Below are 12,316 nucleotides of genomic sequence, written 5' to 3'. Positions count from 1 at the left end.
GAGAGATTAGTGATGAGTGGCTCCAAAATTCTCTGGTCTTGGCACAGATTGTGAAATCCTTAGACTTTCAAGGATAGTCTAATTTCTCACTTGACATATAAAATTTCAACAAAACCAAATCCAAATTACCAAAGTGATGGCATATCTTTCCTTCTCTGAAGAGAGATGACAGGGAATCAAATGGATATCAGAGATAAATTTTTGGCTCTCTGCACCGCATCTTCTGTACAATCTACTTTTACAGTCCTTTTAGAATTAAAATTTCAAATTTTCAAAGTAACACCATATTATTTCAGTATTTTGTACTTAAAGGCAGGAAAGAAAAATAGCCCATCTTAAAAAGAACTACAAAGCCAATTACAAGAGCTACACATTTTATTTTCTGTGCTGGTTATTGGTATTACTCATTTATAAAAAATATTTAGTTAACCAGAAAATCTTCTTTCCAAGAAGTCATGGTTATTATTTTTAACATTTTACTGAAGTAAAAATACATGCAGAAAAGTACACAGTTTATAGGTTCACAGCTGACTGATTTATCACAAAGGATATATAGCTGTGTAATTGCCACACAGGTCAAGAAATCGTATACCACTAACACCACAAAACATCTTGCAGAGTAACCACTATTTTGACTACTGACTCTGAATTAACTTTGCTTATTTTTAAAATTTATATAAATGGACTCATGCCATGGATACTCATTTGTTGTGTCTGGCTCCTTTAGCTCAGTATTTTTAGATATTCCAACATGGTGTTGCACATTGCTCTAGTTCATTCATTTTAATTGCTATTTGGTATTCCACTTCCATGAATATACCAAAATCTCTTTATCTATTCTAGTGTTGATAGAAAATCTGTGCCATTTCAAATTTGGGGATATTATAAATAATGCTGATATAAATGTTATTAAACATGTCTTTGGCACACAAGGCACCCACTGAAGGTGTACAGACAGAGAAGCAAAACTGATTGTCATAGGGAAATTGTTTATCCAGTTTCAGTATATAATACCAAACCATTTTCTAAGATGCTTGTACCAACTTAAACTCCCATCAGCAGTGCATAAGAGATCCAGTTGTTTCATAAACTAACCAACACTTAACTTTCTCAGTCTTTTTAAGGAAGTTCAAATTGTATACCATCTTATTTTTAATGAATCTAAGTAAAAAAGATAAAGTTAGGATTAGCATTCTAATGCATTAATTTATAGAGATGAATGTCCTGATAAAGCAATAAATCTTACCTCTTATAAGGGGCTCTGGAGGCAGACTACAAGGATTGAGTCCTAATTTCATCACTTACAAACTGGATTAACACTAGACAAGTTGTTTGACCTCTCTCTGCCTATGTCTTCTCATCTGTAGAAGGGGCATATTAACAAAATCTCTCTTATGGGGATTGTGTGGATTACATGGTATAAAAACTAGAAAAGCACTTAAAATGTTACACATCATAAGCACTGTGCCAGTGCAATGTATTATGTCCCCCAAAACACCATTATCTTTGATGCAATCTTGTGTAGGCAGACATATTAGTGTTGATTAGATTTTGGAATCCTTTGGGTATTTCCAGGGAGATGTGATTCAATCAACTGTGGACAAGACTTTTGGTCAGATAAATTCTATGGAGGTGTTGCCCCACCCATTTAGGGTGGGTCTGAATTAAATTACTGGAGCACTATATAAGCTCAGACAGAAGGAGCAAGCTTGCCATAGCCAAGAAGGGCACTTTGAAGAATGTACAAAAGCTGAGAGTAGCTGCAGATGAGAGACAGTTTGAAGATGGCCATTGAAAGCAGACTCTTGCTCTGGAGAAGCTAAGAGAGGACAAACACCCCAAGAGCAATTAAGAGTGACATTTTTGAGGAACTGCAGCCTAGAGAGGAATGTCCTGGTAGAAAGCCACTTTGAAACCAGAACTTTGGAGCAGACGCCAACCACATGTCTTCCTAGCTAACAGACATTTTCTGGACACCATTGGCCATCCTCCAGTGAAGGTACCCGATTCTTGATGACTTACCTTGGATATTTTATGGCCTTAAGACTGTAACTTTGTAACCAAATAAACCCCTTTTATAAAAGCCGATCCATTTCTGGGGTTTTGCAACCCCGCAGCATTAGCAAACCAGAACAAGCACTCAGTAATAGTTGAAGCTAATCCTGTGCTTCCAAGAATTTACTCATTTATAACAATCTGGCGTTGATAATAAAAGGCAGTCAATGGCTTCTGATTCAATAAGAGTTGACATCAGAATTCTGGAAACTCTCTTATGCCTCATAAGTATCAAAATAAAACCATCCATTTGTCAATATGATTTCCCCAGATTATGGTTTAGGAGACTGTGTAAACATTATAAGGGTACTAATATGGGGTAGTGTTCAACACCATCCATTGAGAATTGTTGAAAATTAGTATTATGAATGGGTGTGTCCAACTTCTTGGCATAATGAGAGGGTAGAATAGGAAAGCAGCACTTCTTTATGATGCCAAGGAGGCATATGTCCTCCTTTTGCCAACAAGATTGGAATACAAAGTCTTTTCCTTTGTCATCATTTTCTCATGAATCATAAATTGAGACCAATATAGAATCTAAACAGACCCCAATTTCCCTGGCCCATTTATTTGCCAGCAGACACATATCAGTATAAGATGGATGAGTCTCTATTGCCTTCACATTGTCTGTAAGTATACCCTCTTTTTCCACTAGATCATAATTTACCTGCTGCTATCTCTCCCCTAACCCAACATAGACATTTAAAGAAATTTTCACATAACAAGTAATCAATATATGTTAATTGAATTGAATTCACTTATTCATATAACAAAGATTTATTGAACATCTACCATAGGAAAAGCACCATGCATGATACTAAACCATTTATTTTGGAAGTAAGATGCCCAAAACTCTCAATAGCCTGATAACATGTTTTTTTCCTTTATGTTCAATCAAAATTAAATATCCCCAGCTTTAATTTAAGTCAAATTTACATATTTTGTAAACACAAAGTAGAAATTTACAACTTCTTCCTGTTAAAGAAAACAAAACAATGAATATCTAACACACATCAACACCCATACCACACCCATTACTTTGTAGCACAAGGCAAATACAGAATTTTCCATAAATACCAATGAATAGTATGGTGGCAACCACAACAGTCAAAAGAACATTTAAGAACTGCTAAGCTGCTGAATCTTTTACAAGTCTCTCATAGTTCCCCAAACTTCTTTCTTTTCCTAAAAGATAGGAAACTGTATTTTGCCTGGATAAGACAACATACTTGGGCCTGTTTCATAATTCTGCACACATGAATCCTAGGTAGCTCAAAACTCGCAGAGCACAACCTGTGTCTGATGCATTGGTACAATTCAATGAATGAAGATCCAAAATATTGATGAGGGAACTTATGCTTCTATAAGAGGAGTATGGAGAAGGAATAGGTCCACATTTTGACCCAAGAAGGTCTTTTTTCTTCAGTTTTATTGCTACACATCTCTCTATAATGAATAGTTTTAATGTAACTATTACATTATTCATGCATTTAAGGTATTGATTGACCATCTCTGTGTCCAAGGTCCTGACCCAGGTGGACACTGTAAGTGATACAAAGATGGGTCCTAAGAAGTCCATGAACTTTTTTCACATTTGAGTGAGTAGATTAGATAAGGCATGAATTTAAATAACTCAAATACAAATAATGAAATATATGGAAGAGGTCACAGACAAGATGCTATGACAAATCAGAAAGATCACCTTCCACTAAGATGAACAGGAAAGATTATTTGGAAGAAAAATCTTCAACCTCAGTCAAGAAATATCATCCCAATAGAGAAAATGTTTTCTTATTCACCCCTCTCTATTTTCCTAACAATGCAGATAATTCTAGTCTTCCCCATACAAGTAGATCAGTCAGCATTTTTCTTTTCCAGCAATGATTATAAATGATGTTATGAGTTGTGTGGGATTTAAATTTGACCCTGGTGCTCACTTTTCAAGGAAAAATGTTTTTCACTTAAAAACTGTGCTTGTGTTTGGTGACTCTATTCATAAACAGTAAATGCACAAATAAGTGTACAGAACAAAACTACACTTGTGGAAAAATTACTTACTTAGCAATTAATGAGCCTATTTTCACTGATGCCTGAGGCACTTGAAAAAATGATGGGTATAAATTGAAGCAATTTATTTAGAAAATGCAAAATTGTTCACATGAATAAGATTTGTCACATAATACCTTTCACAAAGATACTCCTGCAACATGTTTCAGAATATAGTGGAATAGAAAATATTCATAATATAAAGACATCAGGGAAAACTCAGGAAGAATGATGCAAAAATATTTGCTCTAATATTCAAAACCCAGAAGATAAAACTTGAAAAGTATGAAAAAGAAGAGTCCTGAATATGGTGATGTAATGAAGAAGGAACTGGGAAGAAGAGGGAGAATTTGTAGGGAAAGGTTTTCCCTAAATATATTAACATGTGTGATAATATTCAGTGAAGAAGAATGGATAATAGATAACAAAAACATTTTAATCATAGATTGGAAATATTCATGGATATTGACAGGATGGGGAAAAGAAAGATTACTGAGACCATTGCTTTGCAAATTCCCTAGTAACTTTTTACATACATTTCAAAAATACAAATAGGTTTAAGATAATCATTCATAATATCTAAGGTGAAATCTAATGCATATTGTTTTTCCTCTTAAGGGCAGCATGTTCTTCTCAGAAGTTGCCATGAGATAGTTAAATTACACAGTCCAGTCCCCGTCCATAGCAGCCAGAACAGATGTTGTAGAATGTTTATCAGAGTGAATCATGGCTTTTTATGTTTATGTTTTGTTTTGTATGTAACGGGGGAAAAAAATTTTGCCATATTATTCAATCTGAGATTTGAACGCTTCTCACCTAAATCAAGGTATTGACAAAAATTGCTGATTGCAACAGCAGAAGAAAGGGGCCATTCCCAGACACTAGCCAAATATTTTGCAGTGTACATATCAATGATTTATTCATCTCCTTAGAATCATAAGTCCTTAATTTCTAGAACTGTATGAATTTAGGGTCCAGGAAATCTGAAGAGAAATAACAAAAGCTCTAAATTTAGAGTTGATACAATCTCTAAAATTTGAAATACTCCAGAGAATATTATCCTGGCCCTGATTCAAGAAAGGGATTTTCTCATCACAATTCATCAAAAATCATGGGTAACTTAGAAACATAGAAAGAGGATCAATAAATAAACCCAACATAAGGATGCTAAAAGCAAAGAATTAAATAAGAACATTGTATTAACACTGGACACATTTTTGTTTGTTTCCTCTAGATAAGGGTTTCACCAATTTCTCTCAAAGACTGGTGAAGTAAATATCAGTAACACATGGTTTACATATTTATATATGAATTTTATTTAGCATGCATGCATACAAATACAAAGGTACATTCAAAAGACAGTGGTTTAGAAAGGTAATATATGTCCATTGGAAAGACCCTCAAACACTAAGTCACTGCATATCTATTAAAAGGGAAATGTGGAAATGTGATGCATGGGTCTCTGGTTTATTTGCAGGAAAATGATAAGGAGGAAGAAAAGGTTTACCCCAATATAGGCAAATAACTTTGCAACTTCCTATAGTCCCATTTGGTTCTTGTTAAAATATTCAAACTCTTATTTTGTGGTCACTATGTTACATATTACAGTGTGAATAGGTGATCCCAAAGGTCCCAGATTCCTAGAAATTCGTCCTTTTTCTCTAGACACAATTTGAATCTCACATACTTCTCTCTCATCTATGCAAAAATGAGTTAATTAGCTAATGAGTGAGTCTAGCAAAGTACACACTAACTAAATTGCCGAGTTGCTTTATTGCTCTTGACAAGTCATCACTGGACCCAGCAGTGGTCTCACAATTTTTTGATTATATTTTACGGTAATGTTTTATATTACAGTATAATTTTACTGTGGTATTTATAGATTTGAATACTTACAAATGTTTAAAGGACGTTTGAGTGGTAAGAGTGATTTGAGGGAGTTATAGGTGTATGAAATGCAAAATCGTACTTGTAGTCAAGGGTGTGGTGCCTACACCTGGCTGACTAGGTGAGCAGCAATCTCATGGGATGCGAATAAACCAGGTCCATCTCTGAAATGTTCTCCATACATTTTATTCAGATTCTAAAACAGCATGGAATATGTGGAACCTGACCACTTACGAGGTGAGGCAAGGAATATGTTTCAATTTTGTCCCTACACTTCTTTGTGCCTAAAACTCTCCACAGATAATTTATCCTGTTATCCTGAACTCAGAACTTCTGCAAGAATAACCTGCTTCTGAGAAAAACATGGATAATATAGTAATACTGAAGCTGAAAACTTACCTCTCAATTTAACATCACACATTTGGATGTTTAGATCCAGAAGCAAAAGATACGGTAGACGCACCACAGCAAAAACATCTCAACTCCAAAAGCGGCAGAATTTGATGGTCCATTTGAGTTTTCCTTACAAAGTCATCATACAAGCTTTTCATTGTGAGGAGGCTGAGCAAAATCTATATCCAGACTTTAACACAGCTATGACGAAAAAGAAAGTTATTCAGCTAAAGGATTAGTTTTAAAATGTGTGTTATATTTACTATGGGTTCCAGCTGGTATGCTATGGTTTTGTTTTCTTTTTTCCACTTAGTCTGTTCGAAAAAAGAGGCTGTTCAGGGGTGTGTCTGTGAGTGTGTGTGTGTGTGTGTGTGCGTGTGTGTGTGTGCGTGTGTGTGTGTTCCCTTGCATGCAGGGTTGCTCCTGCACTATTCAATGGTCACAGAAGTGGGTCCTGGCAGGGCCATTCAAAGGCACAGCTTATTTGGATCCGTTCCCTTTACTAATGGTGATGGGAACCATAGTTGGCAAACAGCAGGTTTTCATTCAACTCTGACAATCTGGCTGGTATAGAAATTGTTCACAAGCTGAAAGTGTGCTCCAATTTGGTAATATCTGCTGAGGCTCTGTGGTTATTCTCTCAGTTAGGCAATATCTAGTGTCATGCAACACAGGTCCCTGGAAGGTGAAAAGCTCATTTCCATTTCCAAAAAACTGCCTATTGACTCCTAGTTATGAATGCAAACTCAGACACAGCTCAAATATGTTTGCCTCATTTTTCCTTCCTGCTGCAGCTAGAACATCTGTTTTCTTAAACATTCTTTTCTATTCAGTAGCATTTGGTCCTGAAGTTATTATCAAGGAATTCTCTCCAAGCTTACATTCTAGCTGACAACATCACCCAGAAGACTTGCCATCTAGGTACATTTGAACACCTAAAATAGAAAGCATCTGGTTTATTTCTCAGATATTTTCTCAAAACACCTAAACAAAACAGAAACCAAGAGATGGTTCAAATAAGCTACCATCACAAAAGAAAGTTTTAGCTAGTTGGAATAGTTTTCATGTATCTCCAGTAGGACGACAAGAGGGAAAAAGACATAAAACTAAAATTACCAGCAATATTTATTTCAATATTTACCATATCGTATTCCAAAATCACACCTTAAAATCATACCTGAATTTATTTGGCAAGGCTCAGGAAATGAACACGTATCCACGCCTATCTGTGAATAAGTCAAATTTATTACCCACATGCTTTGTAACTTTCATTTACATAAGTGAAATTTTCAGTCTGATAAAAAAAGTGGATTTATAGTGAAATTGAGATTTTTATACTAAGCCTAGAGTTTCACCATGTTCAAGTAAAAGAAAACTATTGTTATATTTAAGTAAGATATTAACTAAATCCATGTTAGATTATAAACAATTCTATTTTGATTCATTACCTAGATTAGTTAACATTTTACAAAATTTGATAGACTTTTAAGTGCATATAAACATATTCTTCTAAGAAAATGTTGTATACTATAATAATCTCAATTTATCTGTTATTTCCAAATAATGCAAGGAAAGGCTTTTACCCAGAAATAACACATTTGCTTCAAATTCATATCTATTCATCTTAGAAAGCTAAACTGTACATCTAGGTAGGATTACAATATCTCTTTTCTTTCATCTGATGAGTTGCAAATGATTCTGCTTTTAGTTTAAGTTTATAATCAAACCCCTTTATTAGTTTACTTTATCAAAATCAAGTATTAAGGCAGAATTTAGTAATTTGCCAATCCTTAGAGCATTGTTATGTAATAGGTAATGAAGTCATTTAACTATATTTTACTTTCTCATGGTCAAAGAGATTTCATTAATATAGATACAAAGATGTCTCCATGTACTATGGTTGAAAATAATCTTTCCCATTATATAATTACAATTATAGGATGTGGTGAAGAACAAATCCAGTAATGCTTCCGGCAATATGGCACACCAGATATGCCAAAAAACTACCTCTGCCAGTACACATCACATAATGGATAAAATACGGAAATTGTTTTTCTAAAGTATGGGTAAGATGACAATCAAGAGGAAACAATGTAAGGTCAGAAAAAATAAAGAAATCTGATACCATATGAATATACACCCATTGGAGATAACATTTGCTCTAAGGGCACTGGCAAATTTCTGGTGACCTAGAGCACGACTTTTAGCTGGATACAGGCATACAGGGTCAGGAGACAAAGCCTGAGTCTGTACTGGTAAATTGTAAAATAGGAGATGCCCCTTCCTCCTATTCCCCTACTCATGATCCTCTCCCTGCATAAAGTAAGTTAACTAGAAGATAAAAATTCTCATCTTTGGTACTACTTAGGATAGCAGAAAGAAAACCATATTCCATGATAATTTCTAAACAGAAGACCACACTAATGAGGGTTTTTGACTAAAAAGCTTCCAGCTAAAATTTTAGTTTAAAATATCTCTAAGTTTACAGAAATATTTTAAACCATACCCCAGTACCTGTCAGAAGTAAACACATTTTCTTGCTGAAGGAAAATCCTTTAAACATAGACCTCAAAAATTCCCATAGAAATAGTTCCAAAAATCACAATCTCACAATATTTTTTAAATCACTAAACAAGATCTCTATAAGAGAGAATTTGGATAAACAAGAGATTGTAAAATCAGACCCAAAAAATAATAAATATTGGAAATATGGAAATATCAGAAATAGAATGTAAAATGAAAAAGTTAAATAAAATAAAGAAGTGGAAATTATGATGCAAGCATAAATTTCAACCAAAATTGCTAGGCAGAATATGTGGAAAAAATACAAAAATGTAATAACTGAAAATAAAATCTCAATTTATGAGTAAAATAGAAATTATACAGAATTGAAAAGAGAATTAGTGACCTGAAAGATAGATAAAAAGAAGTTATCCAGAATGGACAATGTAATACATAGGGACAAAGATATGGAAAATATGAAAGAAAGTTTAGGATACATGAAGGATAGAGTGAGAAGATCCAAAACTTATCTAACTGGAATTTCAAGAATAAAAGAACAAAAGAATGGGAAGAAGGAATATTTGAATATGCAATAGCTAAGAATTTTCCAGAAGTGTTAAAAGTTTCCAGTCCTCCAAAGAGGAAGCCGAACAAATCTGTCAGGAATACAAATTAAAAAGCAAAACCTAGACATATTAAAGTTAAATAATTATAAACAAATTAAAAAATAAATATTATAAAAGCAGCCAGAGGGAAAAAGACAGACTGCTTACTACAAAGGAATGACAATTTGACTGAGGCTGGCTTCAGCAGCAATGATGAGAAACAGACAAAATGAAATAACATCTTCAAAATTCTAGGGAAAATATCTATATCCAATGACACTGTTTTTCAATGCCAAGGTCAGATTAACTATTTCTAAAAACAAGCAAAATCTAAATAATTTCAGTACTCTACCAAAGAAGAAATAAGTAGGGCAAGTTGCCCTACCAGATATCAAAAACAGCTTATACAAATAAGCTAGGTAATTAGAGTGTGGTACTAGCACAGGGATAGACAATCAGCAAATGGAACAGAACTGACATTGCAGAAAGAGACCTGCATAATATATAGAAAAGTGATATATAAATAACTACCTTGATAGATTAGTGGAGAAAGAATGGAGTATTCCAAAAACTGTGCTGCAGCTATTGGTAATTCACATGGCAAAAACCCGAAATTAGATCCCTACCTCATACCTTCTACAAAATCAATTTCAGATGAATAAAAGATAAATGTAATATGCAAGCCTAAAATGTTAAAAACACAATTGTCGTAGTTTACCAGGGCTGCTGTAACAAAGTATCACATATTAGTTGACTTAAAAAGAAAACAGAAAAGAACGTAATGTCTCACAATTTTGGAGGCTGGAGTCCAAAATCAACGTGTTGACAGAACCAAGCTTTCTCTAAAGTCTGTAGCATTCTGGTGGTAGCTTGTCAGAAATTCAGTACTCGATTCCTGCCTCCATCACATAGTTATCTCTCTCCCTTTCTGTCTCCTACTCCCATGTCAAATTTCTTCTGCTTATAAGGATTCTGGTCATATTGGATTAAGGCCCACCCTGCTTCAGTTTGGTCTCACTTTAACTAATAACATCCCCAAAGATCCTATTTACAAATGTCTTTACATCCATGGACCAGAGGTTAGGGCTTGAATATCTTTTGGGGAGGCATGATGTGATCCGTAACAATAAGTAGGAGAGAAACATGCCTTAAATTAGATATAAAAAGATTTAAAATAGTCAGCTATGTTTAAATCAAGAACTTTCATTCATCAAAAGATTCCATACAGAGAAAGCAAAGATAAGTCACAAGGAGGAAAAAAACGCAACTTATATAATGGACAAAAGTCTACTATCCTCTTTATACGAAGAAATAATTCAATAAAAGGTGAGCAATCCAATAGAAAATTGGGCACAAAGTATTTCACAGAAGAGGAGACAAAAGGGACATATAAGCATAGAGAAATATATTCAACCTGTTTAAGAGCCAGAGACATTCCATTTAAACCAAAATATATAATGTATCACTAATTTAGTTTGGGAAAAATTATTTGTAAAAAGTCCTGTAGTGTGATCTGTGCCATTCTGAGGAGAGGTGACTGTGGAACGATAGGAACTGTCATACACTGCTGGTGGAGGCAGCAAGTGGCTCAATCACAATGTGGCATTATCTTGTAAAGCTGGGTATGACCTATACTTAGCAATCCTACTCCAAGGTATATTCTTAAAGAAATGCTCATAAATGTGCTTCAGGAAATGTGTGCAAGAATATTCAAAGGGGCATTGTTAATAATAACAAAATCTGGAAACACCCCAAATATCCTGCTATATAAACATGATATGCTAATTCAATGTAATACTATATAGGCAGTGGAAATGAATTCACTATAGCTACATGCATTAATATGGAAAAACTTTAAACACAGTATAATGAAGCAAATTACAGACAAATACAAGCAATATATAATTTATGTAAAATTGTAGAAACAAGCAAAACTAAATAAATTACTTAAGGATACATGTATATATGGTTAATAACAAAGGAAAGCAAGTAAATTATTATCATAAAATTAAGGAATTTATTGTTTCTGCAAGGGAGAGAGAGGGATATGTTACTAAATTCACAGAACATATCAAAGTTTCTCATATTGTTTTATATCTTAAGCTAGATAGTACACAATGTTTATCTTATTATACATTAAATTTAATGTATACCATATGTAATTTATATACTCATTTATATGTAGAATATTCTAAAATAATTTTTTAAGGAATGTAACCTTTGGTTTGAGTTGTGCATGTCTCTTCCACTCCTTCTCTACTTTGGGATTGCAAATCATGATACAGTATTTCAAAATAGACACCTTTTATATTACTTAAATATATTACTATGCATTTCCACTTAAAATCAAGGGTCAATATTTCATAAAGCATTTAAAATACATACTGCTTGAAATTTACTGCACCCTAAGCTATATTGAATTATTAATGATTAAATATGTTCTAATACATGTAATTCTAGATTTGCAATTCTCAAACTTTGTGAATTACATAAAACCATGCACCAATATTTTTCTAATACAAAAACTCCACATTTTATAATACATTTTGATGCTGAAATTAACTATGAGGAAGACTACTTTGTAAAAGTTATTTTTGAATTCCACATAGCCTAAGGCATATCCAATAAAACTAGCAACCCTGCATTCTTTCCCCATAGTCTACACTTCCCTGGTTTTCTTGTCCATAATCACAGAAGAATTATAATCTTTTCCTTCATTGGATGGTCACAGCTCACAGAACTATTTTTAAAAAGATAATTCTAATGATAATGGAGTCTCCACTCACCATCACTCAGGATTTAGACATTCACATCTCCATTCATGGAAA

Source organism: Choloepus didactylus, chromosome 10 (assembly GCF_015220235.1).
Source record: "Choloepus didactylus isolate mChoDid1 chromosome 10, mChoDid1.pri, whole genome shotgun sequence".
Classification (NCBI taxonomy): domain Eukaryota; kingdom Metazoa; phylum Chordata; class Mammalia; order Pilosa; family Megalonychidae; genus Choloepus; species Choloepus didactylus.
This window is presented reverse-complemented; position numbering follows the sequence as displayed.